Genomic DNA, 18,405 nt, shown 5'->3' on the forward strand with positions numbered 1-18,405 from the left:
CAAACTGTTTTACAAGTGTTCCTTTCCCTACATTCACTTCATTTTCAGATAACATGTCTTCTATTGCTTGTAATGGAAGATAGCCATTTATCACCTCATAGAGCAGATCCTTTACTTGCCTAATTCCAGCTTGCCACCATTTTTTATAATATATTACATTTTCATCTTTCGTGATGTTCAGGTTTAAAAACAAAGGTTGTTCTAACAGTTGGTGTCTTCCTTTAGGTACAATAATCATATTTTCTAAAAAGTTTCCCCAAGCTTCTAAAACCTCTTCATAAAATGTTGGTATACCTGTCCACATTTCTTTTTTTGTTTTCATACATAATACACTACATCCCTTATTTACTCCACCACATTTCTTTAAAAAGTAATCCATGACATTTTTCCACACTTCTTTACTCTTAACATCTATAAAACATTTTACCAATTTCACCCTTAATGTTTTCATCCTTAAAAGTGGGTCTAAAAGCCCAAGTCCCCCAACTTCTTTCCCTCCAATCAACGTGTCATATGATATTTTTGCTCTTCCTTTTCCCCATAAGAAATCTAAAACACATTTTTTAATTCTTTTATAGTATTCACAAGGCAATGGGGTAACACTCAGCACATACCACATTTTTGAGAGCATTAGAGAATTAATCAATAAAACCTTTCCCTTCAATGTCAGGTTTCTCAATTTCCAATACCTCAATCTAATTTCAACCCCTTTTAAAACTCCCTCCCAATTAAAATGATCCGCTTTATTAAAATCCAAACCAACCCAAATGCCTAAAATCTTGATATGTTCATACTCTTCCTTAAAATGTATGTGCTGAGGTAAAACATCTGCCCTTCCAATCCTCATACACACACTCTTTTCAACATTAATCTTAGCTCCCGTCCCCTTACAATACCTATTTAAAATCCCCATTGCCTTTGTTACACTTTGGATGTCTTCAACCAACAAGGTAGTGTCATCTGCATACTGGTAAACTGGCTCATGTTCAGTTCTTTCTTCTATTTGTATTCCTTTTATTCCATTGACTGCTTTTATTGCTAGTCCCAATGGTTCAGCTACTAATGTGTACAGCAGTGCAGATAGTGGACATCCTTGTCTTATAGACCTTGTTGGTTGAAAACATTCCGTTAAAAATAATAAATAATAAATCTGTTAATATAATAAAAAATGTTGATCCATTTCCTAAAATTCTCCCCAAATCCAAATGTTTTAATCACTTCAAACAAATAGTCATGTTCCACTCTATCAAATGCTTTCTCTAAATCCAAACTAATTAAATATCCATTCATATTTTTCTCCTTCATATACAATAATGTATCTCTTATATTTTGAACTGTGTCTAATATGTCCTTCCCCTTGACTCCATATGCCTGTGTGGTGCTAATAATTTTAGGTAAAACTTTCCTTAATCTGTTTGCTAAAACCTTTGCTAAAATTTTAAAATCTGTATTTAACATTGTTAAGGGCCTATAATTCTTCAGATCTAAAGGACTTCCTCTTCTTTTGTATATCATTTTAATCATTCCTATCTTCATTCTTTCACTTAATTCTTCTTTTTTAAAAACCTCATCATATACTTCTTTTAAAACAGGTACTATCATTTCTCTAAAATTCTTATAAAACTCATTGGTTAACCCATCTATGCCTGGACTTCTCTCCGTAGTTAACTGTCTTATTGCTTCATCAATTTCTACTTCAGTTATCCCTGCATCACAAATAACTTTATCTTCATCTGAAACTTTTAGTTTTATTTGATTTAAGAGAAACAGTTGATCGTCCCTTGTAGTTCCTTGACTCTTAAACATATCTTCATAGAAATTTTTAACAGTTATTAAAATTTCCTCAGTTCCTTGTTTCAATTCTCCATTTTTATCCAACACCTCTTTCATTAAGTCTGCTTTCTGTCTATTCTTTTCTAAGTTAAAGAAGAATTTTGTACTTCGATCTCCTTCAACAGTGTACTTTGCTTTGCTTCTAATTATAGCCCCTCTGCATTTTTCATTTTCCATCTCTTTCAGTTGTTCTTGTAAATCTATTATTTTCCCAATATCTTCATTTTGATCTATTTGCAGTCTTTTTATTTCGTCTTCTAATTCCTTTCTTATTTTCATTTCTTTATTATTTTTAACTCTTTTTACAATTTTACAATATTTTATTGAACATTTTTTCATGTCTAACTTCATATTGTCCCACCATATTCTTTTATCTTCTCTATACATTCTGTCCAATTTACTGTTTGCAATAATTTGTGTAATTTTTTCTTTGTATGTCTCATGTTTTAAAATTGTTGCGTTCAAAATCCATACACCTAATCCCCTTTCAACTTTTGCACAATCTAATTTCACACAAAAAAACGAATGATCACTAAAACTGACTTTTTTATAAAATAAACTTTTGATAAAATCCTTCATTTCTACATTACATAACATATAATCAATCCTACTTAACTTCAGCTCATGTAAAACCAGTTGCATTCTTGAAAATTCCCTCTTTGTCTTGTTTTTCTCTCTCCACACATCTATTAAATTGCATTCTGTCATCATTTTCAGTAGCTCCTCCCTCCCCTTGTCTTTTCTATATACCATCTTACTCCCCAGATCTAATTCTGTAAAAACAGTATTAAAATCTCCAATTACAATAACATTCTGCCATTTTTTTACATTTATATTAACGTTTTTAAAGAAGTTCACTTTTTCACTTTCTTCATTGGGTGCATGAATATTATAAATGATGAAATGATCTTCTCCTTTTTCTAATTTCATCGCCATGCTTTTCCCAACTCCATCCTCAAATATGACTTTTTCTTTTTCATATGTACCTCTTTTTATTAAAATCGCTACTCCACAACCCAGTTTATCCTCTCCATTGTTAAAATATATTTGACCATCCCATTTGCTTTGAACCATTTTAACACTTTCATTTTTCCAATTTGTTTCTTGCAAAACAATCACATCAGCTTCTTTACATAACACCAACATTTTTTCAAATTTCTCCACATTCAATAAACCTCTTGCATTCCACGATAAAATGTTAAAAAACATGGTAAAAGATATTAAAATATTAAAACCAACCATTATTTTTAGTCTCCTCCTCTACCTCTGCATACCCACCTTTTTTCACTCAACCAACAGCCCCTTCCATAAAAAGAAACACACATTAAAATCATATTAAAATAGATAAAATGGTTAAAAAACATTATTTCTCATCATCTTCTTCCAGCCCTCTTAATACTTCATACCTATTAACGTTTTTTACTCGCACCTTTGTCATCATCTTTTTTCTTGCACTGTCCACATTTGGTTTTACCTTTATTGTTCTTCTTCTTATTAGTCCTCTTTCCACTTTGTTCTTCTCTACATAATCTGTCCTTTGTTCTTCATCACTTTCCATTCCTTCAGCTTGATCAGTCTTACTTTGTTCATTGTTATCCACCATATTTAAAAAGTTTTTAAAACTGTCAGTTATTTCCATTTGTGTCCACTGTTCTTGTTCTGATGTCTGTTTTTCTTCTTCATCATCCCTTATAATGTTTGTTTCCTCCTCCATTACCTTTGTTGTTGACTCTTCTCCTTTCTTGTTTCTTTCATGCACCTGTCCGTCTACTTGTTCTGCTCCCCCTCCTTCCTCTCCTTCCATCCAACATTCACACTTGTTTAAAAAATTTTTACATTCTGGGCATTTGACAGTATTACAATTTCTTGCAAAGTGTCCCTTTTCTTCACATTTGTAGCACTTAAAATCTGGGCAATCCATTAGCAAGTGTTCAGGGCTCATGCACAGCCTACAGGTTTTCACTTGATGGCTGTGCATTACCCTGAAGTACTGCGGCCCTTCTGCTGTTTCCAGCTTTGTGCTGTATGGCAATGATGCCACCTCCTTAGGGAATCTCACTTTTAGGAACCTTGTTCCGTCCTCAATGTCAGTGCCAATGTAAACCCTTCTTTTTATTTTTGATATGGGATAAACTCCCCATCCTTCTAATTTTTCTAAAATTTCTTTATCATCAAGATAGACGGGCAGGTGCATGAAAGAAACAACATAATCCCTGTTTTGCAGCTTTTTGATTTCACAGTTCACTCCCTTAATCAACAGTCCATCAAGCAACTCCTCACATGTTTCCTCCTTCTCCATAGTAAGTTCAAACTCCTTTCCTTGCCTTGGTCTCAAAGCCAGAATTTTCCCTTGACCACACTTCTCTGTCACTGCTTTAATGATGTCCACAGCTCTTACCTCATTGACTTCTTCTGTGTTCACTATTACTGTTGCTTCTTTTGAATACTTTCTTCCACCAAGTTGGTTTTTCCTTTGTCCAGCTCGTTGTTTGTTGTCCAGTCCATTGTCGTTAACCATTCTTGTTCCTCCGTCCAGTCCAGTTTCGTTTGCCATGAGAGTCTCCGCATCCAGTCCAGTTTCGTTTGCCAAAAATCCGTCCATTTTATGCCCAGGAAAGTGCAAAAAAAAACAAAACAACAAACCACCCTCCAGTCAGCGGGATGCTGCTGTCAGGTGGTTTAAAAAACAAAAACACAAAATCAAACTCTAACTCAGTCCACAAAAACAAACACAAAACAAAAAATCTAAAATGGAGGAGAGCCTTTCTCTCCAAACTGCAGCCGATCACTTCCTGTATTGCTCACTAGTGTCCTCTAGTGTTCCCAGGGTGGTATGGCCGTAAGCGATCAAAAGCTTACAGCACCTGGTATTCCCAGGCTGTCTCCCATCCAAGTACTAACCAGGCCCAACCCTGCTTAGCTTCCGAGTTCAGATGAGATCAGGCATTGCCAGGGTGGTATGGCCGTAAGCGAGAGGAGTCGTCAAGAGTTGGCTATTTAAAAACAGGTGCAGTACCAGGAGCCGAGAGCAACTCAGCTTGCCTGGACACAGCAGCCACAGAAACAATGCCCTTGTCACCTCAATTGTTTCCCTGTATTTTTTTTTTTTTTCAAATTAATGTATTCATTATTTTTTTTTGGCAAATGAAGGAATTCAAAAAGCTTACAGCACCTGGTATTCCCAGGCGGTCTCCCATCCAAGTACTAACCAGGCCCAACCCTGCTTTGCTTCCGAGTTCAGATGAGATTTTTTTTTTTTTTTTTATTAAACACATCATCAAAAATCATGACATTTATACATACAAATATTTAAAATATACAATATTTAAAAATCTCCTGGTAAGAAAACCTTAAAACCAGTCCAAGTTTGTTCAACATATGGATTATTTTTTGTAATACATTTTTCAAAAATGTCCATCTTTTCATACATTTTGCAATAGTTATATATAACCATTATTTCCTCAGTCACAATCTGTTTGTACAACAAAACCAATGGAATTTCTTTTTTCTTTTGTTTCATAATATTTCTTCTTTTCCATATTGTAAATCTTGCAAGAGTCAACATATAATTAAGAGCAAACACATTTTTGTTTTTCCATTAAAACCAAATAAAAACAGTGTGTCCCATTCTTCTAAAACAATGTTTTCATCATACAAAAAAGTACATACAATTGTTTTCAACATCTTCATAAAATCACTTAACTTTTCACATTTTAAAAATAGGTGTAACACACCTTCTCTTTTTTCCAAACACACCTTACACAGTTCATCTTGTGATACCCCAATCTTTTTAAAGAAGATCTCTGTCATTATGCAGTTGTGTCTTAACATAAAATCAAAGTTTTCTAATGCTGGACTTTTAAAATTTAATCTGACATTTTTCCATATATTTGAAGCATCGAAGTTTTCAAATATCTTTTCCCAAAATTCTATTGATTTAGGTTTTTTAAACACAGCATTACACAAACATGTATAAAACATCTTGCTAGGACAATCATTGATTCTAATCTTATCTTCATCCACTTTTAAAAACACTTTGATTTTTCTATTTTCAGTTTCTTTTTCATTCTCTTCAATAGTTTTGATCCAGTGATCTGGTAATGCTAATCTTAACTTCTTGTATTGATCTTCAATTTTTTCTTTATCATCTACATCTTCTATTTCCTCCAGTGTATCTATTATTGCTTGAGTAGGTAAAAACCCAGGTTTTATTTCATATAAAATGTCTTTTACTTGTCTAAAACCAACTGCATACCAGTTCTCATAAAACATTAGTTTTTTGCTTTTATTGTTCTGATTTAAAAACAGGGGTTGCTGTAAATAAAGTTTTCTCCCTTCAATCTCAGTGTGTATGTTATCATAAAAACATTTCCATGTTCTCAACAACTCTTTATAAAACTCAGGAATATTCTCTATCATGCGGTCTTTAAATGCCATCCATAAAAAATCATCTCCTATTTGTCCACATTTATTAATAAAATAACTCATGATGCTTTTCCACGGAATATTGTCTTCATTTAAAAACTTCTTTAATGTTTAAATTCTCATACTTTTCATTCTTATCCATGGATCTATAAGTCCTAATCCTCCCTCATCCACCTTTCCAATGATAGTGTTATATGCTATTTTAGATGGTTTATCATCCCATAAAAACTTTAAAATCATAGTTTTTATTCTCTTATACACCCACGAAGGTAGACTAACAACACTTAAAACATACCACATCTTAGATAGAAAAAGAGAATTTAATACCAGTACTTTCCCTTTTAAAAACAATACTCTCTGCTTCCAAAAACATAATCTTTTTTCCATTTTATTTAGGAGTTCATCCCAAATTATTTCTCTAGTTTTCATTTCATCATATCCCAGCGTAATACCTAAGATCTTTATGTAATTGTTTTGTTCTTTAAATTCCCAATTTCCTTGTGGAGCTTCTGCTTTTCCCATTTTAATGTATTCCGTTTTTTCTTTATTTACTTTTGCTCCCGATCCTCGACAATATTTATCAAATATTTCCATAGCTTTCCCAACACTTTTCAAATCTTTTAAAAATAGAGTGGTATCATCAGCATACTGAAAAATCTTCTGTTCTGTTCTATTGGTTTCTATCATAAACCCTTTAATTTCCTTTTCTCCATTTATAGCTAAGCCTAATGGTTCAGCAACTAGTGTGTATAATAACACTGATAAAGGACATCCTTGTCTTATAGATCTGGAAATCTCAATGTAGTCTGTTAAAAATCCATTTATTTTAAAACAACTAAAAATATCTGTATAAAAACATTTGATCCACTTAATGAAATTCTCACCAAAGCCAAATTTCTGGATTAAGTCAAATAAATAGCTGTGCTCAACTCTATCAAAAGCTTTCTCTAGGTCTATGCTGAATAAAAATCCTTCATCTTTTTTTTCTTTTATGTACCAGATTAAATCTCTTATACTTGTTATTGTGTCTGCTATATCTCTGCCTATTACACCATAAGCTTGGTTAGTTGTGATAAGAGTGGGAACTACCTTTTTAAGTCTGTTTGCTAAAATCTTTGCTAATATTTTATAATCTGTATTAAGCATACTTAAAGGTCTATAATTTTGCAAATCATCTTTATCACCTTTATTTTTATAAATTATTTTAATCATTCCTTTCTTCATACTCGCACTCAACTCTCCTTTTTTAAAAATAGCAGTAAAAAGATCTTTTAAGATTGGAATTAAAACATCTTTAAAAGTCTTATAAAACTCGGATGATAAACCATCTAAACCAGGGCTTTTCCCATTGCTTAATTGTGTTATAGCTTCATTTATCTCATCTTCAGTTATATCACTATCACACCGTTCTTTATCCTCTTCACCTACTTTAACCTTTATTTGATTCAATAAAAAATCCTTATCTTCTTCATGAACTCTTTTTCCCTTAAACAAAATTCCATAGAAATCTTTAACTGTTCTTAAAATATTTTCTTTATCTTTGACATTTTCCCCTTTTATTGAGACGTTCTTTATCAAATCGGCTTTTTGTCGTGTTTTTTCTAAATCATAAAAGAACTTTGTACTTCTTTCTCCTTCCACTGTATTTTTCATCTTACTTCTTATTCTCGCTCCCATACATTTTTCCTCTTCTGCTTTTTTCAGTTTCTCTTCTAATATCACTATTCTCCTAATATCCATATTTCCTTCTGTTATCTTTTCCATTTCATTCTCCCATTCTTTGTTTAATTGTCTTTCTTTAGCTCGATTAGCTTTCTGCATTTTCTTTGAACATTCTATTGAAAATCTTTTGGCCTCTAATTTGACATTGTCCCACCACACACTTATTTCTTCATCATATAACTCATCATTTACACTATTAATAATAATATTTTCCATTTCAGTTTTATAAAAATCATTCTTTAAGAGCTCTGTATTAAACACCCATACACCTGGTCCTCTTTCAACTCCACTGAAATCCATCATTACATTCAAAAAATCATGGTCACTACAGCTAAAAATCTTGTAAAAAATCTTTGAAATAAAAGATTCTAATCTTCTTGTACATAAAACATAGTCTAATCTACTTTGTTTTAAAACTGTATTCACCCACTGCCTTCTTGAGTATTCTCTTTTGACTCTATTTCTCTCTCTCCATACATCTACATATTTATGTTTTTCAATCATGTATTTCAGTTCTTTTCTTCCAACATCTGCTCTATAAACCATATAATCATCTACATCTATCCTTTCTAAAGCAGTATTAAAATCTCCTAAGACAATAACATTATTCCATCCACTCATTAAAACACTTAGGTCCTTAAAAAAAGTCACTCTTTCCAAGTCTTGATTTGGAGCATGGATGTTACATATTGTTATTTCTTCACCCTTATTTATTATTTTAATAGTTAAGATCCTTCCATAGTTATCTTTAAATAAAACATCAAATGAGCATCCTATTCCTCTTCTAATTAATATTGCCATGCCTTTTTTCTTATTTGGGTCATTATTATACAATATTTCCCCGTCCCAACATTTTTTAAGTTCATTAATAACCGTTTCATTCCATCCAGTCTCTTGTATACATATTATATCACATTTTTCTGTTAAAGCAATTACATTTTCAAACTTCACTTTAGATGACAGCCCTCTTACATTAATTGAAACCAAACATAAGTTGTTCATTAGAAATATAAAAGAAAACAAGCCATCCAAACAAAAGAAAATCCAAATTAAACAAACCATCAATCATCTGTAGTCTTCTTTATCTAAAATCTTAGATCAGTTCTGTCAGTTTTTAGTTTTGCTTTTGCTTCTTTTGGTAATTTCTGTTTCTTAAGCACTTGCTGAATATTTATTTGTACAGTTTTTCTGCGTCTTCTGTTTATGCTGTCTATTGTTCTGTCTTTAGTCCCAATATTTATTTCATCATTATCATCATCGCTTACCTCTTCATCAATTCTGCTTTCTGTATTTTCACCTGCTGCTCCTTGTTCTTTTTCCATGTCCTGTCCATCGTCTTTCATTAGATGTTGTGCCTCAGTCTCTACTGTATCTCCTTCATCCTCTTCACTCATTGCCTGCTCCTCTTCTTGTTCATTCAAACCATCCGGTGTTAATTCCTGTGCTTCATCCTCTCTTTCTTCATCGCTTGATTTCTCCGTTGGTTTATGCAGTTCCATAACTCCAGTCTCTTCCACATCTGATTCACATCTGCACCACAATGTTGTCTTTTTGCAGCCTTGGCACCGTGGGGCTTTACAGTCCCGCGCAAAATGCCCCTGCTCCAGACATTCTCTACACACAAATTGTGGGCAGTCTTTTTTTTCATGTTCAGTGCTTCCACATAATCTGCATGTTTTTATCTGCTGATCATGTATCACTCTAAAATATTTTGGTCCTTCCTCTGTATCAAAGTTGACGTTGTAAGGAAGAGTTGTGACTTCTTTCGGAAATTTCACCCTGATGAACCTTGTTCTATCAGCCACAGTTGTTCCTGGATGATACCTTCTTCTTAGTGGGAGAATTGGAGAAACTCCCCAGTCCACAAGCTTTTGGATGATTTCACTATCTTGAATATAATTGGGTAAATTTAAAAAAGAAACCATTCTCTCAGTTGCGCAGAGTTTTGATATTTCACAGAATTGTTGGTTAATCATGAGTCCATCCATTAAATGATCAATTCAATTCAATTCACCTTTATTTGTATAGCGCTTATACAATGTAGATTGTGTCAAAGCAGCTTCACATAAAAGGTCACAGTAAATAGGAACAGTGTAGTTCAAGGAACAGTGTAGTTCACAGTCTGTTTCATTTTCCATTGTGAGTTCATAGTCAAAATTAGATTTTTTCCTCAGTCCAAACAATTTTCCAACTCCAGTCTTTCCTTCCACAGCCTTTATAATCATAACTACTGTGATATTGTCAGGATCTTTCACAGTCATTGTCAAAGTTGTTTCTTTTTTATATTGTCTCTGAAATCTTGCTTGACTTTTCAGTTTGTTTATCATCTCATTTCTTTGACTTGTTTGTTGGGTGTTTTCCAAACGATCAGCAATTGCTTTACCTTTTGTTTGTTGTATTTCTCCACTTCCTCCTCTACTTGTGTCTGATCTATTTTTCCTCCGTCTTGCCACAACAGTTGCCCATGTGTCATTATTGTCGATGTCCTTGTTTGAATCTCCTGAATTGCTATCTTCAGGAGTAGCTTTGTCCGTGCTGCCGTAGTCCATATTCAGTTCTTGTTCCTTTACCAAAGTGTCCATCCTTTCAAAAGGTTTTAACCCCAAACAGATAACACTGTCTGGGGTTTAACTAAAACTAAACAAAATTTATATAACTTATTTCAAGCAAAATCAAGTAAAAAACAATAAAGAAAATCAAAATGGGAGAGCCTTTTTCTCCCTACTGCCACCTTACACTTCCTTGAAAGCAGTGACTTAGTCAAACTCAAGGGGGCGTGCTCAGGGTGGTATGGCCGTAAGCGAGAGTAGCCGTCAAGAGTTGGCTATTTAAAAACAGGCGCAGCACCAGGAGCCGAGTGCCGCTCAGCTTGCCTTGACACAGCACCGACAGAAACAATGCCCTTGGCCCCTCAATAGTTTACCTCTTTTTTTTTTTAATTGATTAATTAATAAATTTTTTTTTGCCAAATGAAGGAATTCAAAAAGCTTACAGCACCTGGTATTCCCAGGTGGTCTCCCATCCAAGTACTAACCAGGCCCAACCCTGCTTTGCTTCCGAGTTCAGAGGAGATCATGCATTGCCAGGGTGGTATGGCCGTAAACGAGAGCAGCCGTCAAGAGTTGGCTATTTAAAAATAGGCGCAGCACCAGGAGCCGAGTGCCGCTCAGCTTGCCTTGACACAGCACCGACAGAAACAATGCCCTTGGCCCCTCAATAGTTTACCTCTTTTTTTTTTTTTTTATTAATTAATTAATTTTTTATTTTTTTTTTGCCAAATTAAGGAATTCAAAAAGCTTACAGCACCTGGTATTCCCAGGCGGTCTCCCATCCAAGTACTAACCAGGCCCAACCCTGCTTTGCTTCCGAGTTCAGATGAGATCAGGCATTGCTTTTTTTTTTTCTTTTTTTTATTAAAAATAATTTTCAAATACAATAAAACAATACATTGAGTGACTTATCAAACATCAAAAATAAAATAAAAAAATAATTATATAAAATACATTCATTTGTATGTGTCCCACATCCAGGTAACACCATTAGTCGTCAAATTGCCTAGAATAGCGTGCTTTTCTTTTGAAGGTCCTACCTAGTAATGCTCCAGTAAATGTGTGAGGAGCCCTGCATGCCGAATGACGAGTTACTCAGAAATCAATGCACATTGGCTCCGCCTTGGATGGACCTTCTGCTACTTTCCTGCAAGACCAGTTTTTTAATCCATCCTCTTCATCTCGGGCAGCAGCTCTATATCATCTTTTAGCACTCTGGACTCTGAATCCAGTGATCCGAGTTCAAATCTCATTGGGACCTGTTTTTATTTTGCCAGCACCGCACAAAAAAAGTTAAAATAGCTTCCTGTTCCCTTGAAGGCCGAAGAATGACACTAACTCTGGGTTTTCCAGCACACCGGTAAGAAAACGGCCGGTTAGCTCAGTTAGAACGTGGTGCTAATAACGCCAAGGTCGCGGGTTCGATACCCGTACTGGCCAAATTTTTACTCTCTTATGCCTCAGATGCACTTAAGGGCTCAGCTTGGTCTCACAGACATCCCTGCTGCAGGAAAGCTGTGTCATGGCAGCCGAAACAGCTCAGTTGGGAGAGCGTTAGACTGAAGATCTAAAGCTCCCTGGTTCGATCCCGGGTTTCGGCAAAGCAATGTTGTTGTTCTGTTTTGTGCACAGGGTCAGTTGAATGAAAGTCACCCAAAAAGCCTGGCCGCTTCACCCTTAAGTCCACCTGCTTCCATTTGACCAAAACGCTATCTTTCTCCCAGGTGGTCACATCGCTTCTGGTGATGATTCCTATGGCCTAATCGACAGCACTCTGCTATATATTTAGTGCTTTGATTTCCCACTGCGGACGCGCCATTGAATAAAAGAAAACTGTGACTTGATAGGGCTTCTGAAGGATTGCAATGATTAGTACTGCACAGAACCGGCAAAGCTGACGTAAGGAAATTCGCTCTAAACCCTCCAGGTGCAACCAGCTTTGCAATAAAAGCCAGTGTGAAAGGCATGAAAACAGAAGTGGATAATGCGGGCCTCGATCCAGCTACCTCTCTCATGCAGGCTAAGCGACCGTTCTACCATTTAAGCTAATTCCCCTTTTCACAGTCAAAATTGAACATTTTAGACGTGGTCGAAAAAGAAAAAATAAGATCACATCTGTTCTGTGGTGGCTTCTTTACCCTGCCTGCCATTTAGTCGTCAAATTGCCTAGAATGGCGTGCTTTTCTTTTGAAGGCCCTACCTAGTAATGCTCCAGTAAATGTGTGAGGAGCCCTGCATGCCGAATGACGAGTTACTCAGAAATCAATGCACATTGGCCTTGCCTTGGATGGACCTTCCGCTACTTTCCTGCAAGGCCAGTTTTTTAATTCATCATCTTCATCTCGGGCAGCAGCTCTACACCATCTTGAGGTTCCATAATGTAATGGATAGCACTCTGCATCCAGCGATCTAAATTCAAATCTAGATGGGACCTGTTTTTTTTTTGCCAGCACTGCACAAAAAAGCTAAAATAGCATTCTATTCCCTTGAAGGCCAGAGAATAACAGTTACTATGGGTTTTCAAGGACCCTCAAGTCCACCTACTTCCATTTGACCAAAACGCTATCTTTCTCCCAGGTGGTCACATCGCTTCTGGTGATGATTCCTATGGGCTAATCGACAGCACTCTGCTATATATTTAGTGCTTTGATTTCCCACTGCGGACGCGCCATTGAATAAAAGAAAACTGTGACTTGATAGGGCTTCTGAAGGATTGCAATGATTAGTACTGCACAGAACCGGCAAAGCTGACGTAAGGAAATTCGCTCTAAACCCTCCAGGTGCAACCAGCTTTGCAATAAAAGCCAGTGTGAAAGGCATGAAAACACAAGTGGAGAATGCAGGCATCGATCCCGCTACCTCTCACATGCAAAGCGAGCGCTCTACCATTTGAGCTAATTCCCCTTTTCACAAGCCAAATTGAACATTTTAGACGTGGTCAAAAAAGAAAAAATAAGATCACATCTGTTCTGTGGTGGCTTCTTTGCCCTGCCTGCCATTTAGTCGTCATATTGCCTAGAATAGCGTGCTTTTCTTTTGAAGGCTCTACCTAGTCCTGCTCCAGTAAATGTGTGAGGAGCCCTGCATGCCGAATGACGAGTTACTCAGAAATCAATGCACATTGGCCTTGCCTTGGATGGACCTTCTGCTACTTTCCTGCAAGGCCATTTTTTTAATTCATCATCTTCATGTCGTGCAGCAGCTCTATATCATCTTAAGGTTCCATGGTGTAATGGTTAGCACTCTGGTCTCTGAATCCAGTGATCCGAGTTCAAATCTCAGTGGGACCTGTTTTTATTTTGCCAGCAGCGCACAAAAAAAGTTAAAATAGCATCCTGTTCCCTTGAAGGCCAAAGAATGACACTAACTGTGGGTTTTCCAGCACACTGGTAAGAAAACGGCCGGTTAGCTCAGTTGGTTAGAGTGTGGTGCTAATAACGCCAAGGTCGCGGGTTCGAGACCCGTACTGGCCAAATTTTTACACTCTTATGCCTCAGATGCACTTAAGGGCTCAGCTTGGTCTCACAGACATCCCTGCTGCAGGAAAGCTGTGTCATGGCAGCCGAAATAGCTCAGTTGGGAGAGCGTTAGACTGAAGATCTAAAGGTCCCTGGTTCGGTCCCGGGTTTCGGCAAAGCAATGTTGTTGTTCTGTTTTGGGCACAGGGTCAGTTGAATGAAAGTCACCCAAAAAGCCTAGCCGCTTCACCCTTAAGTCCACCTGCTTCCATTTGACCAAAACGCTATCTTTCTCCCAGGTGGTCACATCGCTTCTGGTGATGATTCCTATGGCCTAATCGACAGCACTCTGCTATATATTTAGTGCTTTGATTTCCCACTGCGGACGCGCCATTGAATAAAAGAAAACTGTGACTTGATAGGGCTTCTGAAGGATTGCAATGATTAGTACTATACAGAACCGGCAAAGCTGACGTAAGGAAATTTGCTCTAAACCCTCCAGGTGCAACCAGCTTTGCAATAAAAGCCAGTGTGAAAGGCATGAAAACAGAAGTGGATAATGCGGGCATCGATCCAGCTACCTCTCTCATGCATGCTAAGCGACCGTTCTACCATTTAAGCTAATTCCCCTTTTCACAGTCAAAATTGAACATTTTAGACGTGGTCGAAAAAGAAAAAATAAGATCACATCTGTTCTGTGGTGGCTTCTTTACCCTGCCTGCCATTTAGTCGTCAAATTGCCTAGAATGGCGTGCTTTTCTTTTGAAGGCCCTACCTAGTAATGCTCCAGTAAATGTGTGAGGAGCCCTGCATGCCGAATGACGAGTTACTCAGAAATCAATGCACATTGGCCTTGCCTTGGATGGACCTTCCGCTACTTTCCTGCAAGGCCAGTTTTTTAATTCATCATCTTCATCTCGGGCAGCAGCTCTACACCATCTTGAGGTTCCATAATGTTATGGATAGCACTCTGCATCCAGCGATCTAAATTCAAATCTAGATGGGACCTGTTTTTTTTTGCCAGCACTGCACAAAAAAGCTAAAATAGCATTCTATTCCCTTGAAGGCCAGAGAATAACAGTTACTATGGGTTTTCTAGGACCCTCAAGTCCAGCTGCTTCACCCTCAAGTCCACCTGCTTCCATTTGACCAAAACGCTATCTTTCTCCCAGGTGGTCACATCGCTTCTGGTGATGATTCCTATGGGCTAATCGGCAGCACTCTGCTATATATTTAGTGCTTTGATTTCCCACTGCGGACGCGCCATTGAATAAAAGAAAACTGTGACTTGATAGGGCTTCTGAAGGATTGCAATGATTAGTACTACACAGAACCGGCAAAGCTGATGTAAGGAAATTCGCTCTAAACCCTCCAGGTGCAACCAGCTTTGCAATAAAAGCCACTGTGAAAGGCATGAAAACACAAGTGGAGAATGCGGGCATCGATCCCGCTACCTCTCACATGCTAAGCGAGCGCTCTACCATTTGAGCTAATTCCCCTTTTCACAAGCCAAATTGAACATTTTAGACGTGGTCAAAAAAGAAAAAATAAGATCACATCTGTTCTGTGGTGGCTTCTTTGCCCTGCCTGCCATTTAGTCGTCAAATTGCCTAGAATAGCATGCTTTTCTTTTGAAGGCCCTACCTAGTCCTGCTCCAGTAAATGTGTGAGAAGCCCTGCATGCCGAATGACGAGTTACTCAGAAATCAATGCACATTGGCCTTGCCTTGGATGGACCTTCTGCTACTTTCCTGCAAGGCCATTTTTTTAATTCATCATCTTCATGTCGGGCAGCAGCTCTATATCATCTTAAGGTTCCATGGTGTAATGGTTAGCACTCTGGACTCTGAATCCAGTGATCCGAGTTCAAATCTCAGTGGGACCTGTTTTTATTTTGCCAGCAGCGCACAAAAAAAGTTAAAATAGCATCCTGTTCCCTTGAAGGCCAAAGAATGACACTAACTGTGGGTTTTCCAGCACACTGGTAAGAAAACGGCCGGTTAGCTCAGTTGGTTAGAGTGTGGTGCTAATAACGCCAAGGTCGCGGGTTCGAGACCCGTACTGGCCAAATTTTTACTCTCTTATGCCTCAGATGCACTTAAGGGCTCAGCTTGGTCTCACAGACATCCCTGCTGCAGGAAAGCTGTGTCATGGCAGCCGAAATAGCTCAGTTGGGAGAGCGTTAGACTGAAGATCTAAAGGTCCCTGGTTCGGTCCCGGGTTTCGGCAAAGCAATGTTGTTGTTCTGTTTTGGGCACAGGGTCAGTTGAATGAAAGTCACCCAAAAAGCCTAGCCGCTTCACCCTTAAGTCCACCTGCTTCCATTTGACCAAAACGCTATCTTTCTCCCAGGTGGTCACATCGCTTCTGGTGATGATTCCTATGGCCTAATCGACAGCACTCTGCTATATATTTAGTGCTTTGATTTCCCACTGCGGACGCGCCATCGAATAAAAGAAAACTGTGACTTGATAGGGCTTCTGAAGGATTGCAATGATTAGTACTATACAGAACCGGCAAAGCTGACGTAAGGAAATTTGCTCTAAACCCTCCAGGTGCAACCAGCTTTGCAATAAAAGCCAGTGTGAAAGGCATGAAAACAGAAGTGGATAATGCGGGCATCGATCCAGCTACCTCTCTCATGCATGCTAAGCGACCGTTCTACCATTTAAGCTAATTCCCCTTTTCACAGTCAAAATTGAACATTTTAGACGTGGTCGAAAAAGAAAAAATAAGATCACATCTGTTCTGTGGTGGCTTCTTTACCCTGCCTGCCATTTAGTCGTCAAATTGCCTAGAATGGCGTGCTTTTCTTTTGAAGGCCCTACCTAGTAATGCTCCAGTAAATGTGTGAGGAGCCCTGCATGCCGAATGACGAGTTACTCAGAAATCAATGCACATTGGCCTTGCCTTGGATGGACCTTCCGCTACTTTCCTGCAAGGCCAGTTTTTTAATTCATCATCTTCATCTCGGGCAGCAGCTCTACACCATCTTGAGGTTCCATAATGTTATGGATAGCACTCTGCATCCAGCGATCTAAATTCAAATCTAGATGGGACCTGTTTTTTTTTTGCCAGCACTGCACAAAAAAGCTAAAATAGCATTCTATTCGCTTGAAGGCCAGAGAATAACAGTTACTATGGGTTTTCTAGGACCCTCAAGTCCAGCTGCTTCACCCTCAAGTCCACCTGCTTCCATTTGACCAAAACGCTATCTTTCTCCCAGGTGGTCACATCGCTTCTGGTGATGATTCCTATGGGCTAATCGGCAGCACTCTGCTATATATTTAGTGCTTTGATTTCCCACTGCGGACGCGCCATTGAATAAAAGAAAACTGTGACTTGATAGGGCTTCTGAAGGATTGCAATGATTAGTACTACACAGAACCGGCAAAGCTGATGTAAGGAAATTCGCTCTAAACCCTCCAGGTGCAACCAGCTTTGCAATAAAAGCCACTGTGAAAGGCATGAAAACACAAGTGGAGAATGCGGGCATCGATCCCGCTACCTCTCACATGCTAAGCGAGGCGCTCTACCATTTGAGCTAATTCCCCTTTTCACAAGCCAAATTGAACATTTTAGACGTGGTCAAAAAAGAAAAAATAAGATCACATCTGTTCTGTGGTGGCTTCTTTGCCCTGCCTGCCATTTAGTCGTCAAATTGCCTAGAATAGCATGCTTTTCTTTTGAAGGCCCTACCTAGTCCTGCTCCAGTAAATGTGTGAGAAGCCCTGCATGCCGAATGACGAGTTACTCAGAAATCAATGCACATTGGCCTTGCCTTGGATGGACCTTCTGCTACTTTCCTGCAAGGCCATTTTTTTAATTCATCATCTTCATGTCGGGCAGCAGCTCTATATCATCTTAAGGTTCCATGGTGTAATGGTTAGCACTCTGGACTCTGAATCCAGTGATCCGAGTTCAAATCTTGGTGGGACCTCTTTTTATTTTGCCAGCACCGCACAAAAAAAGTTAAAATAGCATCCTGTTCCCTTGAAGGCCAAAGAATGACACTAACTCTGGGTTTTCCAGCACACTGGTAAAAAAAACGGCCGGTTAGCTCAGTTGGTTAGAGCGTGGTGCTAATAACGCCAAGGTCGCGGGTTCGATACTCGTACTGGCCAAATTTTTACTCTCTTATGCCTCAGATGCACTTAAGGGCTCAGCTTGGTCTCACAGACATCCCTGCTGCAAGGAAAGCTGTGTCATGGCAGCCGAAATAGCTCAGTTGGGAGAGCGTTAGACTGAAGATCTAAAGGTCCCTGGTTCGATCCCGGGTTTCGGCAAAGCAATGTTGTTGTTCTGTTTTGGGCACAGGGTCAGTTGAATGAAAGTCACCCAAAAAGCCTAGCCGCTTCACCCTTAAGTCCACCTGCTTCCATTTGACCAAAACGCTATCTTTCTCCCAGGTGGTCACA

General features: G+C 38.1%; 12 non-coding genes across 12 annotated transcripts; 10 read left to right on the plus strand and 2 right to left on the minus strand.

The window, feature by feature from the left end:
• Nucleotides 1-4,685: 4,685 nt before the first annotated feature.
• Nucleotides 4,686-4,804, minus strand: LOC130223927 (5S ribosomal RNA). Its single transcript, XR_008837035.1, has one exon. It is a non-coding gene; the product is annotated as a 5S ribosomal RNA (ribosomal RNA).
• A 6,161-nt stretch (nucleotides 4,805-10,965) lies between these two features.
• On the minus strand, nucleotides 10,966-11,084 carry LOC130224015 (5S ribosomal RNA). Its single transcript, XR_008837117.1, has one exon. It is a non-coding gene; the product is annotated as a 5S ribosomal RNA (ribosomal RNA).
• A 973-nt stretch (nucleotides 11,085-12,057) lies between these two features.
• Nucleotides 12,058-12,130, plus strand: trnaf-gaa (transfer RNA phenylalanine (anticodon GAA)). Its single transcript has one exon. It is a non-coding gene; the product is annotated as a tRNA-Phe (tRNA).
• Nucleotides 12,131-13,747: 1,617 nt separating this feature from the next.
• trnaq-cug (transfer RNA glutamine (anticodon CUG)) lies at nucleotides 13,748-13,819 on the plus strand. The gene has a single exon. It is a non-coding gene; the product is annotated as a tRNA-Gln (tRNA).
• A 109-nt stretch (nucleotides 13,820-13,928) lies between these two features.
• On the plus strand, nucleotides 13,929-14,002 carry trnai-aau (transfer RNA isoleucine (anticodon AAU)). Its single transcript has one exon. It is a non-coding gene; the product is annotated as a tRNA-Ile (tRNA).
• Nucleotides 14,003-14,090: 88 nt separating this feature from the next.
• On the plus strand, nucleotides 14,091-14,163 carry trnaf-gaa (transfer RNA phenylalanine (anticodon GAA)). The gene has a single exon. It is a non-coding gene; the product is annotated as a tRNA-Phe (tRNA).
• A 1,637-nt stretch (nucleotides 14,164-15,800) lies between these two features.
• trnaq-cug (transfer RNA glutamine (anticodon CUG)) lies at nucleotides 15,801-15,872 on the plus strand. The gene has a single exon. It is a non-coding gene; the product is annotated as a tRNA-Gln (tRNA).
• Nucleotides 15,873-15,981: 109 nt separating this feature from the next.
• On the plus strand, nucleotides 15,982-16,055 carry trnai-aau (transfer RNA isoleucine (anticodon AAU)). Its single transcript has one exon. It is a non-coding gene; the product is annotated as a tRNA-Ile (tRNA).
• An 88-nt stretch (nucleotides 16,056-16,143) lies between these two features.
• On the plus strand, nucleotides 16,144-16,216 carry trnaf-gaa (transfer RNA phenylalanine (anticodon GAA)). Its single transcript has one exon. It is a non-coding gene; the product is annotated as a tRNA-Phe (tRNA).
• Nucleotides 16,217-17,855: 1,639 nt separating this feature from the next.
• trnaq-cug (transfer RNA glutamine (anticodon CUG)) lies at nucleotides 17,856-17,927 on the plus strand. Its single transcript has one exon. It is a non-coding gene; the product is annotated as a tRNA-Gln (tRNA).
• Nucleotides 17,928-18,037: 110 nt separating this feature from the next.
• Nucleotides 18,038-18,111, plus strand: trnai-aau (transfer RNA isoleucine (anticodon AAU)). Its single transcript has one exon. It is a non-coding gene; the product is annotated as a tRNA-Ile (tRNA).
• An 89-nt stretch (nucleotides 18,112-18,200) lies between these two features.
• On the plus strand, nucleotides 18,201-18,273 carry trnaf-gaa (transfer RNA phenylalanine (anticodon GAA)). The gene has a single exon. It is a non-coding gene; the product is annotated as a tRNA-Phe (tRNA).
• Nucleotides 18,274-18,405: the final 132 nt, after the last annotated feature.

The sequence above is a fragment of the Danio aesculapii genome, chromosome 4 (assembly GCF_903798145.1).
Source record: "Danio aesculapii chromosome 4, fDanAes4.1, whole genome shotgun sequence".
In the NCBI taxonomy this organism is placed as follows: Eukaryota; Metazoa; Chordata; class Actinopteri; order Cypriniformes; family Danionidae; genus Danio; species Danio aesculapii.